The 12,066-nt window shown below is 43.5% G+C and overlaps 1 long non-coding RNA gene across 1 annotated transcript in view; it reads left to right on the forward strand.

Annotated features, from left to right (window-relative positions):
- LOC132680880 (uncharacterized) overlaps positions 1–12,066 on the forward strand; it is a 126,394-nt gene that overhangs the window by 16,399 nt on the left and 97,929 nt on the right. The window lies entirely within an intron of this gene.

Consider the following 12,066-nt stretch of genomic DNA (forward strand, 5'->3'; position numbering starts at 1 on the left):
TGTAAGGAGGAATGGAGAAGTTTACATGAAGGTATAAGTTGTAAGCTCTGGGAGCTTAGAAAGAAATAATGCTGTTGAAGATTTTGTGGGAGAGGGGGAATTTGGGTTGGTTACTGTAGGATTGTATATTAGGGCTCCTGTGATTACAAATGCACAAGTCCACTCTCTTAGATAAAGTCCCCCAGGAAACATCCTGAGATGAAGCCTTGCATGCAGGGAGTTTATTGGGCACTGTTCTTGGGGATGGCACCTATCAGGCAGTGAGGGGAGCAGGATTAGGCAGAGCGAGGTGCTGAACTACAGCTTAGTTGCAACAAAGGCCTCAGCTAGTCTCCAAGGGAATTCTGGAGCTGCGATAGCATTTCAGAATTGTCTCGAATTGAGACAGGGGTCGGCACCTGTGTATCTGGCATTGATCGGTCATCAGGTGTGAGCTGTTTCTGGGGAGGGAACATAGTCTTGGGTCAGACAGCTTCATTTAGCTAAGGGCAACTGCTGGACCATCAGGCAGGCAGCACTCATGGCCACTGAAAGAATGAAGGCCTCAGTCCTAAAGGATCAGTGTAACACACCATAGCATCCATTCTAATTTTTTTTTAATGTTTATTATTTTTGAGAGAGAGAGAGAGAGAGAGAGAGAGAGAGAGAGAGAGAGACCAAACACGGAAGGGGCAGAGAGAGAGGGAGGCACAGAATCAGAAGCAGTCCCCAGGGCTCTGAGCTGTCAGCACAGAGCCCGATGTGGGGCTCGAACTCACAGATTGCGAGATCATGACCTGAGCCGTAGTCGGCCACCAAACAGACTGAGCCACCCAGGCGCCCCCCAGGCGCCCCCCCCCTTTTTTTTAAGATAGCATCCATTCTACCTGCTTATACTGACGTAGGCAGCCATCATCATGGCCGTCATCGTTATCATCACTTATTGGCTCACAGATCTGAAAAGACAGTGGATAGGCCTAGTTTCAAGCCTGGCTGGATTCAGAAGCTCAGATAGTACTATCAACAATATGTATTCTTCTCTGGACTCTTCTTTGCCTCTTTGTTGGCCTCATTCACACTCAGGTTGTGGCAGAGAAAGGCATATTGGTCTAGGCTCACGTCCTGCCACTCCAGCATCTCACTGCAAAATGCTGTCTTTCTTATAATTCCTAGCAAAAGTTCGGCACTGTCTTTGGCCTTCCTTGAATCACCTGCACATCTATTAACTAACCATGGTGGCCAGGTGACTGTGGGCTCTGACTAGACAAGGTTGGATTATGTACCCATCCCGCAGCTGGAGGATGCGGTCACACCCACACAAACCATGTGAACTTAATCAAATGGAAGAGTGAGTTCTCAAGGGAAAATTGGAGTTTCGTTACCAAAGGGCTGATAAATAGAAGTCTTCCAGAGGTAGGTGTGATATCAATAGAAAGTAGAGGAAAAGAAGGTCCTTATTTATATATATATATATATATATATATATATATATATATATATATATATATTTATTTATTTAAATGTTTATTTGAGAGAGAGAGAGAGTGAGCAGGGAGGTACAAAGAGACAGGGAGACAGGGAATCCTAAGCAGGCTCTGCTCTGTCAACACAAAGCCCCAGGTGGGGCTCAAACTTACAAACTATGAGATCATGACCTGAGCTGAAATCAAGATTCAGATGCTTAAGTGACTGAGCCACGCAGGCACCCCAAGAAGGTCTTTCCAAAGCAAGGGACTAGCTTGGGCAATGACGTGGAAGTGTTAAAATATCCGTGGAGTTCAGTGACTGGCAGGTAGCATATAGTTATGCATAAACACAGTCAATATGTAAAACTCTTTGTCTCTCCTGATACAGATGTAGACCCTTACCCCTTCAGTCAAGGAAAGAAGAATGCATGGGGAGTGATAAATTATGCAGATGGTATTTTCATATGCACACAGAGCCCAACCGCAAGAGACACAGTGCTCCCCTGGGAAACCTCACTGAAAGCCAATGGGCCAGGAGAAGGGAGAGGGCAAGAAGAAAGGAGGAGAATGAGGTCTGGCAGGTTTTGCTTGCAGCTGGAGCAAGGTTGAATGAGCCAGAGATTTTCCCTGAGGCTGTTCTGTCAGGACCAAAGTGGCTAGAAGGGCTATGGCAGCCTGGGCAGTCAGCTCTGAGGCACATGATGACAGAGTGTGGACCTGATAGGAATTTGTGTCTCTCTCTGAAGGGTGGTAGCTTTGGTGATTGCCACGGCAGCTGGGAGTAAGGAGTTGGTTGGCACAATCGGAAAAAAGAAAAAAAGGTTGTGGTGTCTAGGACGGAGTCCTGGGCCAAGAATTGGGCTGCCTGTCCTGGGTGACTCAGGGCTCGTAGCCACGCAGGCCAGTTATCTGGGAAGATTGTCATTCTTGAAAAGATGGCAGCGCAGCCTCTGAAGGACAGTTTCTGATTCTGCATCTGGACATGAGGAGACACAGACAGTGTGTTTTGATAGGTGTCCGGGGGGCATACCTCTCAGGGGCAGTGCACAGAGTCCCCAAGGCAGTGGGGGATGGGGAGCATGGGCATTCTGTGGGAGAAGTTTGAGTTCAGTTAAGTTGCTTACCTGTCATATAGGAGAGATCAAAGACACTTTCACCATGACATTATGCACATTGAGCTGGAAGGAGAGATAATCTGGTTATGCCACATCATTTGAAAAATGAGAAAAAAAATTAAGTCTCAGTTGGGTTACATTTTATGATTACATTAAAAGATATTAACAAAGCTGGAGTTTGCACTCAATATTATAACTCTGCTCTCCTTGATTTGAAAATACCTTTCCCCACTAGGGGATCAGATAGTACAGACCAACCAAATTAATTCATACTTCCTAGATTACAGGATGTGATAGAAGAAAAATTAAAGGGAAAGAGGGGTGCCCGGGTGGCAAGAGTCGGTTAAGTGTCTGACTCTTGATTTTGGCTCAGGTCATGATGTCACCACGTGGGGCTCCATGGAGGCTGAGGGTGGGGCCTGCTTCTCTCTCTCCCTCTCTCTGCCAGCCCCCCCACTCACACTCGCTTTCTCTCTCCTAAAATAAATAAACATTAAAAACAAAAGAAAAGGAAACCATGTAGGCTCTCAGGAGGTTTTCTGAGACATGTGCAAGGTGGGGCATATCTATGACAGGCAGTGTGATCCAGGGAAAGAACACTGGACACCAGTTTCCCAAGCTGTTTTTCATGAAACACAAATCCTAAAAAAATTCTCTGGTCATTTGGGAAATACGTTCATCTCACTCTGGAAGATTTACAGGGAATGTTAGCTTATTAGAGGCTCTGAGAAGTCCTACAGCAAACAAAACTGCTTAGCTGTTTGATCAAACGCTTGTTAAAACACATTCAAATCTCTTTCAGTTTTTTATTTTTATTGCACAATGCCTGTTCACATCCCACAGAAAGTACTTTGAAAAATTCTGTGACACATAAAATGTATGACTTGGGAAATTTCTCTCTTAGCCTCAGACTTTCCCTGTAAAATTACATGATTAGGTTAAATGTTTTCTCTAGTTCCCTCTGAGCTCCTTTGATTCTAATTATTGCACATTAGTGGTGTGATTAAAACAAGCAGCCAGGGAGGCAAGGGTGAGCAGCTCCAAGCTAGCTAAAATGCAGATAAGATCATGTCACATCTCTGCCCCCAAACCTTCAATGTTTCCTTCCAAGCTGCAAGGCAGAAAGTCCCTAGGAATACATTATACCAGAAAGCTTCTGCTAAATATTTCACTAGCTGCCAATACACAGTGAAATCAAACATTTTTAGGTTGAAAACAATACTTATTATTTAAAAGAAATGGAGGTCATCCGAAAAAAAGTTTTCTTAGGCTGGATACCCAAAGTGCAGTCTGCAGACCACATGGCAGCTTGTTAGAAATGCAGGAGTCAAGCGCTAGCCCAGATCTTCTGAATCAGAATTTACATTTTAACAAGATGCTTTGTGTGAGCAGTACAGCTCGAGAGGCACTGTCTTCAAGAGAATCCAAGTTGCTGTACAAACCACTAATGAGACCTTAGGGGTAAGGAGGAAGGCACAGCTTTATAACTGAGCCTGATTTTGAGTCTAAACTGTGTTGTGACCTTGGGCAAGTTCCGTAGCCCTTCTGAGCCTCAGTTTCCACATCTGTAAAATGAGAGATAAAAATACTAGTACTAGCTCACTAATACATTGCAAGGATTAAGCGATACGACGTTAGAGACAGCCTTTATCACTGTGTTGGCATGCAAACCTTACTGAAAGCTAGATTAATATATTGGGAAACTCCTAGTACTCATTGATGGCCTCCAGCATGCAGTATCACAGTCTTAGGGGTAAGAACATGGTAGGAGTGAGATATGGATACGAAACAGGGGTAAGATTCATGAACTTCTTCTCCAGGGAGTCGCTGAGCATGCATGGTGGGCCAGACTCCAGAAAGAGCTGCTCTTACTGGGGCCAGCAGGGCCCAATGCTCACCCTCATGGAGCACACAGCCCCTACAGTCAGGGACATTGTCAGTGGGAAACCTAAGTGCCACTGAAAATAGACCTGGCCATGCTCTGTCCTTGTTTGGCACCAAATCTGCTGCAGCGGATCTCTGATCCCAGCTGCTCCTTCTCACTGGGGAATTCAAAAAAGTCCCATTTTCTCCTGTTCCTCAAGGTATTATTTTGTCCTTTTGGAAGGGGAAAAACACCCATCAGCTGTTTTAGATGGAAAATATCTTTTTCTTTTTCCTATGTAAGACCATATTTTTTCAGGGCTTTCTGGGTGACTGAAACCTCAGCGTGTGTCTATTTATCTCAGACTCTTGGGTGACCCCTTCATTTGCCAAGCAATCTCTGCTGTTTACACAGGGCTTGGCAGCCTCCGGGATGATTTTTCTAATAAAGACATATGTCTCTCCTAGCCTGGCGGAGCTGGAGGCCCTCCCTGGTAAGGCTTGAGGCTTGACTAGAATTGGAGAGTGAGGGAAATCCAGAAATGATGTAATTGTCAGATCTCCCCCACCTGGCTGTTGCCCTCCACGTTACCTGAATATTCCAGAAAGTTCCATGAATGTGCCGAACGCAGTGTTGCTACAGTTCTTCATTAATAGTGGGGTGAGGAGGCTTCAAAGAACTGGCTGGCTCATTTCTATAATTTTGATAAACTTTAAACAGCAGTATTTGCATAAGAAAGCTTTGTTGGAATTTTCCAGCAAACAGGTTCAGGAGACTAGGGGCTTCACCTATCTATCAGTTGAAAATGCTGCTCAGGTGCCATCTGACGCTGGTGGTGGCAAGAAACAGCTCTCTGAGAGAGCCACAAGGACAACAACCATTTGTCTGAGGGAAGGGCCACCCCCGGCTAGAGAAATAGAATTCTGTTTTAAGTGAAGTCATCTTTCAAATTCTCATCTGGGGAATTCATGTGGAAGACTGGTGATCAGTTAACACTAGGTCCATGTTCCTGTTCTCACAAAACAAAAGCAAGAACAGGGAGGATTGGATTCAGAGACTGATCAGAGACATACTGACCTCTTAGAAATGGGGAGTCAGTGATCACTTTGCTGAGATGAGGAACACAAGGTATGTGAGTGCCCTCCACAGTGTCTACCCAAATGTGTTTCTTTTCTTCTATTCTTCCCTTTTAATTTTTTTTCTCAGTTTCCCAAAGTCTCTGGTTTATCTTTTGTTTATAAATGCTAGTGATACGAAGTTCTTATTTGTATAATTTTAGCTGTGAGATTTGAGAACAAATGCTTAATCCTTTAAGCCTTGGTTTCTCCATCTGTTAAATGATTAGTTTGGATCAGATTATTTCTAAATCTTCTTCCAACTGAAAAATCTGATTGCCAAAGATGCTACGTTATTTGGCGGCTACTTGCAACACATCGGCAATTAACAATTAGCTGGCAGCTAAAACACAGTGTAAAGTAGGTAATAAGGTAGCTGAGATCTTAAAAAATACCTGTTACTTTTTAAAACAATGTGAGCCATACTGCGCTTTTGTCGTGTGTGTGTGTGTGTGTGTGTGTGTGTGTGTGTGTGTGTGTGTACATGAGCGCGGGTGCGCAATGGGAGACACTAGTGAAAAGTCTGCACGGAGTTCGGGACGATTATGCAGTAATATAGGGCAGGAAACAAGAATACCTGGTGTGATGCCATTATTCCTGTGGGCACTTCTGATGCCCAAGGGCAGACATTGCTAATCAACCTTATCACTCATTTTGGTGCTTCGGGGAGCCATTAACAAAGCTGTGATGGAATCCATTTGTCTCTCCTAGCAGAAAGTATGAAACCCGTAACACCGGTGCTGTCAGCAACCCTCTCTATCCTTTGAGATACTGATGGTTCTTTTCGTTTGAATATTCATTCATTTATTCATTCAACAAATATTTTTAAAGCTCCTACTCCTGCCAGTCATAGTTCTTGGTAATGGTTATAAGCCATGGAAAAAAGCAAACGAAAAGTCCCTGCCCTCATTGACCTTTCATTCTAGTGGGAGCAGGGGAGCAGAGGTAGACAACAAACAGGTTAATAAATAACACGTACAGTGCGTTAGGTGTTGGTCAGTGCTATAAAGAAATGAAAACAGAGAAAGGGTAAATGGAGTGAATGTGTATGGGTTGGAATTGGACTACAGTGTTCAATAAGATTGTCATCAAAGTCTTCATGGAGGGGACATTTGAGGGAAGACCTAAATTAGGGAGAGAGGTTGGTGGGCAAAAGTTATCCAAGACCACATAATGCTGCGATTGTACTGAGGAGGAAACATCATCTCAATGTGAAAATATTCACTGATGAATTGACTACTTGCAAAATTAGCCCCACTCAAGCATTCCTCTCTGCTTAGCAATTGTTTCCTGACCCATCATATCAATATTTATGTTGGCAAGTTGCTGATGATTAATAGATATAAACACCAAATAGTATAAGCAAGAATAATTCAAAGTAGTGTAAAGTAAAATTACCACTTGTAGCAAAGATGTCTTATGGAGCTGTCGAAAGTTATGTTGGAAAAGTGCTTTATAATAAGCAAATAGGATCTGAGTTTTTACAATTAACAACCGAAGAAGAGAGGATCACTGAGGATCAAATGTGATTAGCTTTTTCAAAGACGTGTTTAATAGAAGGATGGGAAAGGCCTTTGGGACAATTGTTGTTATTCTTAAACATTTTTGAAAACATGACCCTGTTAACAGTCAGCTGTGAACATCAAAGAAAGAAAAGGAGGTTGTATCTTGCTTTGCAATGTTTTTGAAAAAGTGTGCCCCAAACCCTACCATACTTGATTTGGTCTTTGTCGCTTTTTTGAATGATCATGGAGTTACAGTAATATCCTAAATATAACCTAGAAATAATTTACTTTAAATATTTTGGCCTTGTTTTTCAGTGGAAGTCCCAATAGTATCTCTTCTTCTGTTTAGCATGACATTTTAGGATTTAAGCAGATTCACTTTCAACTGGCTGATTTCCACCATTACCAGTAAAATTCCCCTGACGAGGCAAGTTAAGTTTGGAAGGATGAAGGAACTCACTCAAGGTCACATGGCTAGAAGGTGGCAGAGACTAGGCACTGCTTTTGCTGTGCTTCCTAAAGGAGATCAAAGTCATATTGAAGCAATCCTCTAGCTGATTTATGGTTTTGAACCCCCCATGGGAAATTAGGGCTTCCATACAATTCATTGGAAAACCAGCATAGTGACTTTTTTTTTGAAAGATAGTTTTTTTTTTTATTTCAATAAAAATTTATTGACATCTAGAAGAAAGTAAGCATGGACATGATTCTGATTTAGAAGATAGCTTATGGCAAACTTCGAGAAGGAATGGTTGCTTATGAGGCCTGAGGAGGAAGATGGAATGTACTTATCTGCAGAATGTGATAGTGATACTCTGAACACCTTCTTGCCTTAGTGTATAAGACCTCTAGATTTGAGTTGGAAACTGAGTACATACTGTGCTAAGTAATGGACATGCAATTTTAGGAGTCATATTTTTGCTTTTATTCCTGGGGGCTTTCCAAGAAGAAATTGATACTTTCTTGAGTTTCCAGCCTGTTTACTTTCGAAACACCCTGCATTTCCTCATTTGACCCCTCGCTTGAGATCCCTGGTGTTTTGAGGAGTGAGTGGGGGTTTTGAATTTGCATTTTGCTTAATCCACATGAGGAGATACTTTAATTGCTTCACTTCTTTTCTTTAAGAGTTTTTTTTTAAAGTTTATTTATTTTGAAAGAGAGAGAGAGGGAGAGCACGAGCAAGGGTAAAGAGAGAGAATCCCAAGCAGGCTTCACACTGTCAGTGCAGAGCCCAACGTAGGGTTCCATCTCACCAACCAAGAGATCATGACATGAGCTGAGATCCAGTTGGACGCTTAACCGACTGAGCCACACAGGTGCCCCAACTGCTATTCACTACTATATAGAGATATATAGATGAATAAATAAGATTAGATTCATATGTATTCATATGAGTACATAAACACTATGGAACTGACATTAGGGATCATCTCATTTCCTTTTTTCATTTTACACCAAGGTTGTACACAAAGGGGAAGGAACATACTTGGGTCACACAGCAAGGCAGTGACTGATCTCACACCAGAATAAATATTTTCTGAATTATGGTTGGGTGCTCTGGTTCAGCCCAGTATGGATATCATTCTGCATGCATTTATGCATGACTAGTCAGCATATCTGTATTTAAGATGTCTGCCAGAACTATTTTTTTTTCTTCATTCATCCCAGCACCCCAAGGAGAATATACCACATTCTGCAGTTGCACAAGAAAATTGGTCACTTGGGGTTATAGTTAAGAGTATGTCCTATAGAGCTGTACTGAAATAGCTGCCTTGATGCTTCCTGACTAACTACATGACTTTGGGTGAGTCTTTAAAGCTCTCTCTACCTAGATTTCCTCATTTGCTAAATACAGGTAAGAAATACCACCTTTACAGGCTTGTTTTGATGGTTAACTGAGGTAACTGACATAAAGCAATTAAGTACTTGAAGCAGCTTATAATCAGGAAGGATACAGCTTAGTAAATGTTAGCCATCCTTGTGAGCTATGGGGGCGGAGCATCTTTCCAAGCAGTATCATTACCATCTTCATCGTTATTGTTGCTGTTGTTACTGGCAAGTTGAAATCAACCAGTGAGTTGTCCTTTGAGCATATCCAGCCCAACCTTGGTCTGATATCTTAATCTTCTTTCCAACATCCCTGCCATGTGACCAGCCAGTCTGAACTTGAATACCTCTGGTGCCAGGGAACTACTTTCTTCCTAGAGTAGGAAGTTCTAGTTCCAGAAAGGACTTTAAATACAGTTGAACTAAGCTTTGAAAACCTCTAATATTTAAAGTAAATTGCCTGTCCTTACATTAGTCACATCTGAAATGATTTATATAGCAGCTCTTTAAGGGGTTTGTTTCTACTGTTTCTCATCAAGATTATGGATCAATTGGGTCTCTGTTTTTCCCTTGTTAAAGCATGAAGGTCTAGGCCAGAACTTGGAGACTGGCTGATCAGTGAAGGAGGTAGACTGCCCCAGCAGTCTTCATTTCCAACCTTACCTTTGTTACCAGTTGTCATTCTGGACTGAGGAGCCCCTACTGTTCTGCCGGGTGACCGTTCTTGGAGCCTGTCTGACTCTTCTCACTTCACCTGGCTGGCTGGTTGTGGGTATTTTTGAATACCTAATATGTGCCCGATACTGTTTTTGATCCTAAGGATACAAAGATGAACAAGATAGATGGACAAGCTATGTCATGTCAAAAAATTTACAACCTTATATGGAAGACACAGCAAACCAAGTAAATACAGGAAGATGATCATTTCAGTGAGTGGTACGTGCTTGGCAAAATTAAAACCGAGCAATAGGGTAGATGCAGTGTGGGGGTCAGGGAGATGTTTAGATTGAGCAGTCAGAGAAGGCAGGGCATTTAAGTGGAAGTCTTCGTAATAAACAGGAGACAGCCCTAGAAGACCTAGGAGCACAGTATTCCAGGCAGAGGGAGCATCAGGAAGGAATGGGCTGGGTGAGTTAGTGAGGAGAATGGTTGCAGGGAGCTTTGTGGGCATGAGGTTAGCCTGGTATGCAGACCTGGAGGCCATGGAGAGGAGGTTAGAGTCTCTTCTAATTGCTTTGAGTTACATTGGAGGGCTTTAAGAAATGGAGTGATACTATACGATGCACACTTTTCAAAGATTACTTTGGCTGGTAGATGGATAAGAACTGGTCAAGAGTGGAAGCAGGAGGTCAGTTAGGCTGATGGAATCATCAAGGCTGGAGACAACGGTGGCTTGGCCTGGGATCTTAACCATGGGGATGGAAAGAAGAAGACAGGCTCGGGGAATACTTTGGAGGTACACCTGCCAGCGGTTGCAGGGGGGTGAGGCAAAGTAAGAAGTCAAAGAAACACCCAGGTGTTGGGCTTTGCCAGCTGGGTGCCTGGTGGTACCATTTACTGAACCAGGAAAGTTTGGGGATAAATACATTTGGAGATGAAAAATCCAGAGTTCTGTTGTGGACGTATTCCACATGAGATGGGTCTTAGACCTCTAGGAGGCTAGAGGATGCTGTAGCTCAGCGTACAAGCCAGGGGTAAAAATACAAACAGAATCATCAGCCTAGGGTGGTATTGAAGGCCATAGGACTAGAGAGGGGGTTGGCAGCGTGCTGTAGCCCAAATCCTCTCGCAAATGTTAGCTGACGGCCGCCATTGGATTAGTAAGTGTGCCATTCAAATTTTCTTCCTTTGTCTTCCTTCAATTGAGAAAACATACCCAGAGGGCCGTGATGGTATAAGATGTCGGTTGGAATCAGTTACAGAGATGCTATCTTCCTTCAGCTCAGTGAACTTGCAATCATCAGATGAAAGAGAGATTTTATGTCACTAATTACAAGTCACTAATTACAAAACAGAGCAGGTTGAAATGGGTGTGAAGTTCAGGGATCAGCAAGCATTGGGCCAGGGGACAGGCAGGAGCAGCTAGTTTGGTAGGCAGTTCAGGAAAGACTCCACAGGGAGTATGCTATCTGCAGGGGAACCTGAATGATAAGAGATATTTTAGAGGTTTTTGTTTTGTTTTGGTTTTATAAGGGTGCAGCACATTACTGGCAGAGGGAGACTGGCGGAGAATGAATCGATGGGGGTGTGTGGAAAGGGGGCACTTAGAAGGATCACACAGGAGGATCTCAAAACAGATTTGTGGAATGAATGCCATTACCCTGGTGATACAGTGTCTGGGGCTGGTCATTTCTCCTCTGCCTGAAGTCAACCCTTGAAATGGATTTGTTCCTGTGTTCTGAGATGTAGATCTTGCATAGCCCAGAGAAAGTAGCAGGAGTCTTTCACCTTGTGCTGAAAATCGAAGGGCAGGGAAGAAACAAACTTCTCCCAGAAGGCCAATAATGATGACGCTCAAGATTGTAGATGGCAAGCTAGTTCCAAAGGTACCACTGGGTATCCGGGCCACCTCGCAGTAAATCACACTGCACCAGGCCTCTCAGTGCACATTATGGGCTGGCTTGACTCATTCTCTCTGGGGGAACAAGGGCAACAGATTCAAGAAGTGAAATGCAGGTCCTCAGAGCATGACAGAGCCAGGTAGTCACCCAGTGGTGCCCAGGCCCTCACTCATGAGATAGGGGAACCGAGGCTCCAAGAGAACCATCTTCCACCTATCTGACATAACAAGTTAGTGGCAGCGAAAGCACTGGAATGTGGTTCCTCTGATTCATGTCCTCGAATGAATTCTCTACTCTGCTTCCCACTCGCTCCCTTTCTTTGAGGTTGGAAGGATTTTGCAACCTCAACTTTGCTGTCTCTGGCTGCAAGAGAGCAGTTCTCATCTGCCGCTGTGGGGCCCTCTTCCCCAGTGTGCCCTCCTCTTGCCACGCTCTCAGGAGGAGGCAGGTGAATGCTGGCTAGAAGCTTAACTGCTTTCCCTCTGCAAGGAATCATGAAATTTTGCAATAATGAACACTGTCAGTATGGGGAATGGTGGCCCTTTGAGTGTGGTCATTTTTGAGCTGTCTTTAAAGTCCCTTTCTCTGGGCAAATCTTTCTCAAGCAGTTTGACTGGAAGGGACTGTAGGTATC

The sequence above is a fragment of the Panthera onca genome, chromosome A1 (genome assembly GCF_046562875.1).
Source record: "Panthera onca isolate mPanOnc1 chromosome A1, mPanOnc1 haplotype 2, whole genome shotgun sequence".
Classification (NCBI taxonomy): Eukaryota; Metazoa; Chordata; class Mammalia; order Carnivora; family Felidae; genus Panthera; species Panthera onca.